Below are 12,830 nucleotides of genomic sequence, written 5' to 3'. Positions count from 1 at the left end.
AAAGAGAGGGGAGTTATTTCCTGGTTTAGATTTTCACAAAGGTCTAATATGTATTGGCTTGCCCCGGATGCTGATGGATACTTAAACCACATGATGCAACTTCACAGAGAGTCAACTGTACTCAATGCAATGTGATAAGTAAACTCAGGTATGTGAAGGGGTAGAATTAAAAAGTCATATGAATTAGAGACATCCCTGGCAGTCCAGTGGTTAAGACTTTGCCTTCCAAAGCAGGGGGTGCGGGTTCGAGCCCTGGTTGAGGAGTTATATCCCACATGCCTTGCAGCCAAAAAACCAAAACATAAAACAGAAACAATATTGTAACAAATTCAATAAAGACTTTAAAAATGGTCCACATCAAAAAGAAAAAAAAAAGAATGCAGAGATATAAAAAAAAAAAGTCACATGAATTAAAGGACTGCACAAGATCCACCTAAAAATTCTTTTCTGACAGCGGACTGATTTAGGCTACACCTCAGAATCCCCAGGACATTTAACACTTCTGATTTAGGGTATTTTTGGAATACCCTACAAAGTTTGGAGAAAAAAAGAAAGAATAGAAAATATTTAACATAAAATCACAGTGAAAAAAATAAGACTAATATAGAAACTATTGTCATAAGCTGTAAAGAACATGAGAAGGATATTCCAACTGATTTTAACCTCTCCCTACAGCAGAGATTAATAGAGTGATAATTCTTATTTTGGTACCTAATCCATATTAAAGACAGTGATTTAAATAGCGCCTGTGGTGTATGGAGTATTAGATATATCAAAGGCCCTGAGTCCAGGGTATAAAAAGCTTAGAACTTTATAAGATGATTGGCATGTATTTGTGGGATTATTTTTTTAGAATGTGGAATAGGAAATTTTATCTAGCTAAATTTAAATTCCCACTAATACAGATTTTCATCTTCTTTAAATTGAGATCTGTATGTTGTTTGAGTTAACTACCTCGATATATCAAATAAAATTAATGTATCAGAATATGATAGTAGAAATGACATTTTCAGATATTTGAATTTGTTTTTAATTATAGCAGTGTTCTCTATCAGCTACAGGAACTGTGGAATATGTATGTCTGTTATAAACATAAACATAAATAACCTTATTCTTTTGAAAGACCACAGTAATTTCAAAGAACTATTTGCTGTTGATATGCACTAAAATGAAACACACTAAAGTGATAAAACAGACTTTGGATCTTAAGGTTATAGTGACTGCTATTAACATTGAACAGATCCAGAGACATGAAAAATGGGCTGTCTGTACTCTTTGCCAACTCAATGAGAATATCTTATAAACAAGATCATTACTTGTGGTTAGCTGATTGGTATGGATGAAGAGAACCTTAAATTCACAGTACAATATTTTCTATTCCTCATATGTGAGTCATCGTTGCAAAAGTAAAACCTTCACTTCCTCAGAAATAAATCTGCTGTTTCAATGAGATCGAGCATTTCAATAATACTCATTTTAAATTTAACATTATATTATTGGGTCCTACAGAAAAACAGACAGAGCGTTTAGTGTGTAGACGTTTACCCATTTGTATAAAATCATTATATTTGGGCCAAAAAAGGGAGAATTCTGCAAATTAGTTGTTTCTTTTTACGTTGTACCAAACATCTTGAGACATCCGGATGTTTGACCATCACTAAACTTAATATGATTAAGCAAGCATTATATTTTTTATCTAAATGACTTGGCACCTAAGAGAAACAGATTTAATGATTATTTATTAACCTTCAATTCCAAGGAAAGTTAGATAATTTTCTACTGTGAAACGTAAAGAGAAGCCATTCACTACAATAAAACCTGTTGTCTAAATCTGTATCTGAGAGAAAACATAATTGAGGCCGGTAGATGTATGTATATTGATCTTTAAGACAAAACAAATCACAAAAAAGATGGTGAATTAAATATATGTAGGTTTCATAGGCTAAATTTCACAAGCGAAAACGATGAGAAGGATTCACTGACTCCCACATCAGTGAGCAGCAAGGACACCAGGCAAGACTTAAACTCTGTTAATGCCTTTGGGATCTTAACACAGCCACTCAGTCCTTCTGCTTGGGTACCACAGCTCCAGAGAGGCAACCCAGCAGCCATAAGGATGCTGTTAGACTAATCGAATCGGTCTCTTCCACTGTCAATACTTTGTCAAAATAGTCGAAGATGACAGATAGGTCAGGGAATTTAGGAGTCTTGCCAATGGGCATGAGATTAGAAAGTGTCAGGTTGTAGCTTTATGATAAGAGCAGACCGAAGGGAAAGTGAATGCAACTAAATGGGGATTTGGAATCATGCTGCCAAGCTGCTTAGATAGTAGAGCTGTATATCTGGGCAGTGAGGAATCTGAGTGTGGTAGGAATGGAACTGACAAAGTTTGGGACTGAAAAGATTTTTTAAAAAGTAAGAGAGATTGGAGGATATATATCATGTCAAAAGCAATCACTGTATGCACATATATGTATGTGTGTTTGTGCAGACCTGTACACATAACGTATGTGTACCTATCGCATAACCTATCGCATCTTCTTCCTCGACTCCCTCATTCCAACTCCCCTTCCAGGGAAGACCATATAGCTACAAACATTTTAAAGCCTGTGTATAAAATCTACAAAAAAAGAAAAAAGTATATTACTACATTTCTACCTATATGATGCAATATGGACATTGTTATGCTTCACAAATTCACTTGTTGTCCAACTTACATATGAGGCCTACTCTCCTGTATCTGGTAACCGGTCCTGATTTCTCTCTTTATTCCGCAGTTTCTTCTCCCTATCAAATTATAAATTGCCTTCTGTAATTTGTTTCTCTGATGTAGCATATTCTCTGTCAATTCAAGTACTTCTGCTGGCTTTCCTGGGGAGGTTCTAAGATGACAAATGACTGCTTTATCATTTAATTCATCTCAATGTAAAGGAGGGTTTGTCATTATAAGCTTCTTATTTTCTTACACTATAGCTGGCTGATGGTGTGACCGTAAAACCTTAGTTTCGTTGTATCTCAATCGTCTCTACAAAATAGAAATAGTGTATACATCGTCATTAAAATTTCTCTTACTGAAACTGTTGTGGCCAAGATGAATAGTGTAGTAAGCTGGGCCTCAAATATATTGGAATGCTGGTGGAGATTCAACATAGATTTGGTGGGGAGGGCAGATTCTGGCCCTTCTGTAGACACTACCTAAGAGTGGAAGTCACATGGCTTTTTATCCAGACATGTATACTTTTTGGTTTATCAATATTCACAAAGGCTTATAAACCCATCTTCAGCTCAGTGGTCCACAAGAAGTAGCCTCAGTTAGCATCAGAGAATAGCAACCTCCCAGATACTGTAAGGAAATTTAATCTCTCATTTATCAATGTAACATAAATTTTTGTATACCTGCTCTATCCCAGCAGTACCATAGTGTAACTATGAACAGACATGGTTCCTATCCTCAGGGAACTGACAGAACAGAGAAGTCAGACAATAAAAGAGGAGAAAATAACATGCACCTTATAAAAAAACCATTTCTGCCGTGATAAGAGAATCACTGCTAGGGAATTCTGAGAAGACAAGTAAAATATACTGCACATATAAACACACACCTTAAAATAAGCTCAATGAAAGAAACAAATTGGTCAATGATAGAGAATAACTACTGGGTTATTATAGGAAGATGACAGCTTGAATATATCCCTGCTACCCTTGCTGCTACTTTATCTGACCCAAGCAGCTACCTAGGCTTCCTGTGCTGCCAGAGCCTTGAAAGAAAGAGCACTTGGGGGAATTTTTGCTTCATGAACCGAGGAAGAGGCAGGGACCAGTGGGAAAAGGCCTGAAGGGAGGCCCCAATGAATGTGGTAGATTCTGGCGAAAGTCTGGCCTGCGGGGTGGATGAGCAAAGGCTGCCTGCAAGAGTGGTCCTTGCTGGGTCTACCAGTCTCCCCAGGCCTTGAGCAGCTTCCGGGTGAAAGAAGGATTTTTTTAAATCATGAAACAAAAAAAGCAAAAACCATGAAAGAAATGATTATTCAACATGACTGTACTAGGATAAAAACTTACATAAAAAGAAACTTTAAAAAGTAAAAGGTTAAGCCAGATGAAGAAAGTATATTTTTTTAAAAATCAAATAGCCTAGAAGAAAAATGGCCTAAAGCATTTTATTCAGAGAAAATTAGAATGCCAATAAAAATACCAAAAGATATTAAAGCTCACTAGTAACTTCTGAAATACTAATTAATAGATACTGAACCCAATTAATCTTACACCAAGGTGGTAATAAAGATGTAGAAAGGTAAGACTCACAGACGTTATTGGTTGAAGTAGAAATTAGTACCACTACAGAGGAGAGCACCTTCAAAACACCTGGTAAACTTGAACATGCTCACAAGCCCTGATTCACTAGTTTTCCTACTAGATGAATGAATTCCCTAGTGAAACTCTGGCACGTTTTTATAAGGACTTACATGCAAAGATGCTCAGATCTGCTCCCTTTGGGGGAGTGAAACATAGCAACAACCTAATTATTCTTCACTACATAAATGGATAAACTTTGTTCACACGGTAGGATAGTGAACCAAAATGAAAACAAATGAATTTACATATATTGACCTGAATAAATTGCAATAAACAGGGTGATTCTGAAACACCAAGTTGAATTTTTAAAAAGTATTAAATGATCTGAACTCGTCAAAATGTATTCAACGTAAAAAATGCATTTATAAAAAAAGTTATGTAAAAACTTTAAATGTAGAAAATAACATGATATATATTGTTCACAGAGAGATCCATATTTTATAAAATATAAAAACTGGACCTAGAGACTGTCATACAGAGTGAAGTAAGTCAGAAAGAGAAAAACATATCATATATTAATGCATATATGTGGAACCTGAAAACATTGGTATAGATGATGTTATTTACAAAGCAGAAATAGACAAATGTATGGATACCGAGAGGGAATGGATGGGTGGGATGAACTGGGAGATTGGGATTGACATATATACACTACTGATACTATGTATAAAATAGACAACTAATGAGAACCTACTGTGTAAGCACAGGGAACTCTACTCAATGCTCTGTGGTGACCTAAATGGGAAGGAAATCCAAAAAGGAGGGGATATATGTATACATATAGCTGATTCACTTTGCTGTACAGTAGAAACTAACACAGCATTGTAAAGCAACTATACTCCAATAAAAATTTTTAAAAATTATGCATACATCTACCAATGTCAGGAAAGTGATTACAGCTGAGAAGGAAGGGAGGGGAAAGGAATGGGACAGTCATTAGCTACATGTGTAACATTTGATACTGAATGAGAAAGCACCTTGACACAGAGATGTCAGCATGTCAGCATCTGTTTGTGCACGGAAGTGGACATCCTTTGTAATATTATTTTTATTTGATGAAATCACGATTATAGTGGGAGATTCACAGACATACCTCTTAATAAGAACAAAAACCAGTTTCTCAAGGAATAAGGTAGAGTTGAAAGGTCAAATGTCATAGAGGTGAAGAGGACAGGGGTTTGGTGGTGTGCTTTGCGATCAGGTGTGGAAGAATCCAGATGCCACCACTTACCAGACCTGAATCTTTCAGATAGTTATTTAACCTCTTGAAGAATCGAAGTTTTCCTCTGTAAAGTGAAGATAATAATGGAATCTACTTCCATGGTATTATAGTGAAGCAAAATGTACTAATGTAGCATATATAAAACAGTCGGCACTGTGGCCAGAATAAATGGTTCATAAACGTTGACCATTCAATAGTCCATTCATTCATCAAGATATTATTAAAATTCCCAGTCTAAACACATAATGTCATGAAGATATTATGAGGGCAAATGGAATGATATGGCAATTTAATAACAAGCATTAATTGAATATCCACCAGGCTCCAACACTTTCCATAATTTACCTGTAAGCCTCCAAATAACCAGGCAACAGCAACTCTTATCCTGTGTAAGGAGACCCAGGTCCTAAGAGGCTCAGTGTTTTGCCTAAATCTCCAAGCTCATGAGAGTTGTGAGGTCCAGATTAAAGCCAACATCTGACTCCTAAACTCGTTTGTTTACAGTGATATTCAAACTGGGCTTCCATTGGCTATGGCAGCTTTAAAATGTTTGAGAACCATAATTCTACACTGTGTTACCTTTCTGCATACTAGTAGATACTTCCTAAGGTTCAAAGAAAGGCCAATATATACTTTGGTGTCAATATCATATTTCAATTATCATATACAATATAATGCAGGTAAAGTTTAAGAACAAAACTGCTTAACCTTAAGCATGATTTTTTTACTGTTTTACATTGTGTATTATAGAATTTGGTATAGGTGAATTAGTTGACAATAGGTTACTGACTTAATATGAAATAAATATATACATACATACACACACACATGAAAATAATGCAACAATGAACCTTATGTTTGAAAACCTTACACCAATCTCTTCTCATTTTTAAATAAGTTTATATGTGGTGAAAATGCAGCTAACCATGTCCCATGTCCCGGGGCAGAAGCCTTCTTCAAGTGCTCCCTGTAGAGGCTACTAAAGTGTTATAACCTCTTTCCGTCAGTGGTGTGAACCTTTCTGCGGGCTCATGGTGGCATGGAAAGATCTGACCTAAGTCAGGGGAGCTGGGTCCCACTTACACGACTACCATTCACCAGGAGGAGGTCTGTAACACACCAGGGAACCCTGAGCTTCACCTTTTCCAGGCTTCAGCTTTTCTTTCGATATAATGGAAGCATTGGTCAAAAGCATGGAAGTAGTTTTCAAATGTATTTTAAGTCCTAGACCCCTTTGTTTACTTAAAATTTTAAGCCAAAGTCAAATATGTCAATTGCCTGGAAAGGGGACATTGAGAACTCTCCCCAAATCCTTGGACACATCTCCAGGAACACTTTGGAACAATCCAGAGATAAGTCAGAAAAAATGAGTGGACAAGATGAATTCTAAGATTAAATTAATTAAGGAGAAAATTGTGGGCCCCAAAGTATGACCAACGTAGTTTGAATCTCAGATCCTCCACTTACTAGTTGTCTTACATTGAGCGAATTAACTAACTGGTATAAAACTAGTTCCCTGTAACCTACCTTATAGTGTTATTGTGAATACTGAATAAGACAATGCATGTGAGGCACTTAGAAAAGTGCCTGGAACCTAAAAAAGAGATCAATAAAGTAACCTACTGATCAATTTACCACCACCAACATCATCATCATCATTATTGTTAGGAAATTAATCAAATGTATGAAAAAAAAACCTAGCAGTTGCCTGGCACAAGATGTATGTGTATTACACCTCCATCATTTTCCTACTTTTATGCCAAGATATCTACTCTATATTGGGCTTTAGAAGCTGTTAGATTATATTAAAAGGTAATGATGAATGAGATAGCAACCTCAGAACATACTGATGAAAGTTATTTTCTGCAGATTAGAATGAATATTGAGCTAATGGTATTTTTGTGAGAAACTTTCCTCCATCCCCAGTAGTTTTGTATCTGCTTCAATGGATATTTTAGTGGTTGAGACATTCCTGGCTACACAGGAATGTGAAATGTTCATTAAAAGAAGAGTCCTAGTCACTGCCTTGTAAAGATGATTCTGACAGCCTAGTTCTTTATGAACTATTTGTGTGTTAGCTTGTCCAGACTTTGGATGAGTTGGCCACTGAAGCAGAAAAATCACCACCAGGCTTGTCATATATCATTGATGCAATGTGCCTTTCTATGTGCCTGGCTGAGCAGCTTCCAATGACATTTGACATGGGGTTTTCTCCCAAGGCCATGGCGTGCTGTGTGCAGCAAATCTGAGCTAAAAAACTAGTGTATGGCTGCGTACTCTTGGTAGGCCTCCAGGCATTTCATGTTCATTTATAAAATGCCTTCCTTCTACTTCAAATTAATCTTACGTTCTTTCCAATCACCACTGTAATACTCTTTTGACTTTATATTCTGACAAGCATGAAATAGCCTGATAGGATTGAACTGAAGTATAAAAAACCAGAGTTACTACAGTCAGAAATAAATGAAAAGCCAAAAACCAACTCTGCAAATTTACCTTCACAGCTGTGTTAGTGCACAGTTCAGGCCGTTTCTAGTTTTTAGGACTCTACATTACCTCTGCATTATGTCTTTGTGTTGAATTAAGTTGTAGGTATTATGTTTTCAGAGCAGTTAACCTGTCTCCAAAATCTGTAACGCTCCTGGATGTTCTCTGACTTTCATTGCAAATGGAACTTCAGTGTCGGTTTATGGAAAAGCTACTAAAACAACAGAAGGACAGTTATCACAAGTCTCTTTATGAAAAGCATTAGCTTGTGGTAATTAATCTGAATAGGACATTTACTTTAGTTCATCTAAGCAAATCAGTCTAAATTTTATTTTCTTCCCGGATATATCGTTTAATGCCCATTTAGGTTCAAATATTATATTTCTTTAGTCCTAATGTGTGTTGTTGGGTGATCCATTCATTTAATAAGCATGTATTTGGCACCTCCTATGTGCCTGGCTTTTGGAATTCAGAGGCAAATGGCACAAAGTTTCTGTCCTCAGAGGGTTCCTAGTCTGATAAAGGAAGAAGAAAAGTAAACAAGAAATGTGTATGGTGCATCAAAGCCCAGTGGTAGTAATGTGTACCAGGCATAGGGGCGACAGAAGAGAATGGGAGTTCAAGGAAGGCTTCCTGGAGAAAGTGATCTCTGAGTCAGACAAAAAGGGGTAGGGACTTCCCTGGCAGTGCAGTGGTTAAGACTCCGTGCTTCCACTGCAGGGCTCACGGGTTTGATCCCTGGTCAGGGAACTAAGGTTCTGCCAAAAAAAAAAAAGGGTAAAATGATGACAGCCAGTGATGGGAAGTTTGTTAACCAAAAGGATCCAAGTAAAATGGAATTGAATTAGGGAAACTGAACAATTTGTATGGGGCTTCATGTTTAAACAACACTTTTATGTATTCACCCACTCATTTCTTCCCTTGAGGTATGCAAACCAATATCTATCTTATTTTATAAGTTAGAAAACTGGCTCTCAGAGTTTCCACTCAGTGACTGTTACCTGAATGAGATAACTCAACAAATATTTATCAAGTGCATAGTACCTCTCTGTGCCTCAATTCTTTATCTGTAATGTTAGCATAATAATCATACCTCTCTCTTAAGATTATTACGAGGAATAAATAACATATGCTAGTAACATAGAACAGTGCTGGGCTCAAAATCAGTGTTATATAAGCCAGTTATTATTACGAGTAGCAGTAGTAGTAGAATGCCAGATACTGTTTTAAACGCTAATTGTGAGCAAAACAGAAGCTAATTTTCATGGAGTTTACAGTGTAGCTGGAGCAGACAAATGGAGACAGTAAAAGGAAATGAAGTAGAAAGATTTGCTGGAGGAGGGAAAGGCACAGATTGCACAGGAATTTATAAGCATGCTAAAAATTTAGAATTTTAAGCAAAAAAAGGATCTAACTTATGCTTTGAATGAATTACACATTGAATAGATTGAAGAAGGGCAAGGATGGAGAGAGTAGACCTGGTAGCAGATTATTCAGAAAATGGTGGCTTTGGGCCAGTATTGGGGGAGTGGGGGGTGCTGAGTGACGAAGGGGTGCAGAGAGAAGTGGTCAAAATCTGGATATATTTTGAGGGTTACCAGGCAGAATTCACTGATGGATTGGATACATGGTGTTCAAGAAAAGTAGATTCCAGAATTTTGGCCTAAGCAGGTAGATCAAAGCTGGCATTTCTTGAGATGGAGAAAGATTTATGAGGAAGACAACTGGCAGCAAAAATCGAGATTTTAATTTTAAACAAGTTAACACTAAATAAATTGATGAATATATGGTATTGCAAAAGACTAGGGTGAACCATTTAAACTACATTTACTAGTTGATTGGCAACAGTTAAAATTTTCAAAACAGTTTGAGCTAAGGATCTTCGTGTTTATCAAATTATATTGAGCTGTTTCTGTGGTTTGCTCTCCCACTAGATTATAAATTCCCTGGTACACTATTCACTTTTGTGTCATCACTGCCCCGCACAGTGCCTGGCACATAGTGTGTACTCAGTAATTGTGGAAGTAAATTGTAAAGAAATGCCTTGTGCCCATATAGAAACTCGAGTTGAGATTGTAGGTTTCCTGGGTCTGCTGTTGTGTAAATTCAAACCACTCATGCTTGGGGTTGCTGAGAAAGTTCCAGATATCTGCTTAGCACCACAAAGAAGGGGAACCCTCACTTCCACATCCTGCAAACAACTCTTAGCATCCTGCTACTTCCTTATTTTGCCTCATACCAGAGTCAAGAGCAACATTTCAATGTGTCTCTTACATTTAATTTACTCAACTCCAGGTCAAATTGAACCCTGGTCTACTTGAAGAAAAATACACAGATGTAGTTTCTCCTTCCTTGTGCACATTCATCTATCTTTACTCTAATTCACTCAAAACTCAGAGAAAAAAGCATCTGTATCGAAACATTTGTATGGCATTGATTGTTCCCCATGCGATTATGCCAACAACGGTGTGAAAGCATGGGGGTGAAAATCATCTCTGTAGCTTGTCTTTTGTGGGTTTACACCCTAGTGAGGTAGGACAGATAGCCTAAGGTGTGTCTCTACTTTTCTCTGAGATTTGTTTTTTCAGTAAGAGTGTATTTATTATACCACCTGCTTGCTTTTAGTGAGTGATAGATCTCTTGAAGATAGAACAGATTCTTTTTCACTTGAAAAAAAAATTATTTCTGTTGTAGTAAAACTGTTTCTTTAAAAAAGTTTTTAAAGATGTGAGACTAGATGTCATTTTAAGCTGGTACAAACTGTTCAAATTTTGATAACAACAAATCAGATTAGAGGTGTAGGATACCATTTTGTTTTCCGCTAGCCCCACTTGCAGCCAAGTGCCCATCATTCCAAACTATCTGCCTCCATCTTTGTTCTTCTTCCTTCTTCCCTCTCCCCTACTATTCTGAGCTCCCATAAGACCTCTCACACTTTCCTATCTTATCTGTCAACCCAGTGATCCCTCATAATTGAATATTTGAGACCACTGGAGAAGCCTAAGCAGTATTGGAGCTCATAAAAGTTATATTTGCTAGGTGTATGGTATACCTGCTCACAAGGATCTTCTAAACTCCTGAGAGACAAGACACATAAACAAACTTTATTAAGTGTGATTCATGCTTCAATAGATATTATCCAGAGGAGAGGGCTTTGACTTTTTCTGGGTCAGTCAAGGAATATTTCACTGCAAAGGTGATATTTAGCTGAATCTTAAGGGATAAGTAAGAATTTGCCAATGAAGGAAGGCATTTTAGGTTTTAAAAAAAAAAAAGCAATATGATAAAGGGATAGAGGAAGGCAATGATATGATCCATTTGGAGAAAAGAAGTTAGATGGGACTGGAAGGAAGAGAAGTCAAAGGTGAGGGACCAGATGCTGGCTGGGCAGATGTTAAAAGACTGTGAGCAGAGGCATGCCATCATCACATCGAAACAGTATGGAAAATGAAGTAACATAGGTACTAAGTTCACATAAAAGTCTATGGCCATAGTCAGAGTGAGGTGGGACGGAGTCAAGGGGATTAAGAGGCTGGACGGAATCAAAAGATTTACAGGAATCAGAATCCACATCAATTCATAACAAAGTGCAGGAGGGCAGGATGAGGGAGAAAGCAGAAGTCAAGGTTTTAATTCCCAGGTGCCATTAACCAAAATAGAGAATAAAAGATATTGGCTGCGGTTGAATCCGCATGAGGAGGATAATATAGCTGATTCTGGAAGTGCTGAGTATAAGGATCCTGTGAGCTAAGCTGAGTTATATATTTGGGAGTCTAATAGGCAGAAAGGTTGAAGTCATGGGTGTGGATGCAGTGACTCAGGGTAGAACGCGTAGCATAAAAAGGGACATGGGATGAAACAAAAACATTTGACGCTGTCCCAAGAGCACAGATTTGTTCCTTTACCACTGTAGTCAAAGTCCAAGAGCCCCTGAATGGGCCTGGTTCCTCTAAATTAGTCTAAGGGATGTCAGCCATACTTCCGAGAGATCTCAAATATATATTCCCTGGTTTACAAAATTCAAGTAAGATATTCTCATCCTTTAATCATGCATGAGACTGCCAGACAGTCCATTAGCCAGAGGTCGCTGATATCATCTAGCCACAAGGTTTAAACCTCTGAGGTCTTAGAAAGCAGTTTTCCAAGGGGCTGCAGAAATGTACTTCTCCTTTTCTTATGAATACCCATAGGAGCTGGTATCACTATAAGACACTATGCAATCTAACTCCCTCTGGAAAATCAAAATGCTCATAAAATAATGCTAAGAGCTTGTCAAATAAGGCCTTACCCAGCCATATTCAAGGAGGAAAGCATTCCTTCTGACTTCTGAAAAATGGCCTATTGGCCTTCCCCAAAAAATAATGTCAAAACATATCACAACTATTACTGTATATTTAATAATGATGGAAATTTTAACTTTCAAGGATCCTACTTAGAAATCAAAAAGCAGGACTTCCAAAGTTATGTTGCTGTTTTCTGTGTGTGTGTGTGCGTGTGTGTTGGTTTATTTTTTACCTCTTTATTGGAGTATAACAGCTTTACAATGGTGTGTTAGTTTCTGCTGTATAATAAAGTGAGTCAGCTATACATATACATAAAAAACAAAAAAGGTGGGGAAAGGAGAAATTCCTCCCTCTTTCTTCTTACCCGGTTGCTTGAGCTGGGGCATCTATCTTCTGCTCTGGGCTTCCATGGTTCTCAGGCCTTGGGACTCCAACTGATTTACACCACCAGTTTCCCTGGGTCTCCAGCTTGCAGAAGGCAGCTG

Source organism: Lipotes vexillifer, unplaced genomic scaffold (genome assembly GCF_000442215.2).
Source record: "Lipotes vexillifer unplaced genomic scaffold, Lipotes_vexillifer_v1.1 scaffold694, whole genome shotgun sequence".
Classification (NCBI taxonomy): domain Eukaryota; kingdom Metazoa; phylum Chordata; class Mammalia; order Artiodactyla; family Lipotidae; genus Lipotes; species Lipotes vexillifer.
The sequence above is the reverse complement of the archived record's forward strand: the minus strand, read 5'-3'. Positions refer to the sequence as shown.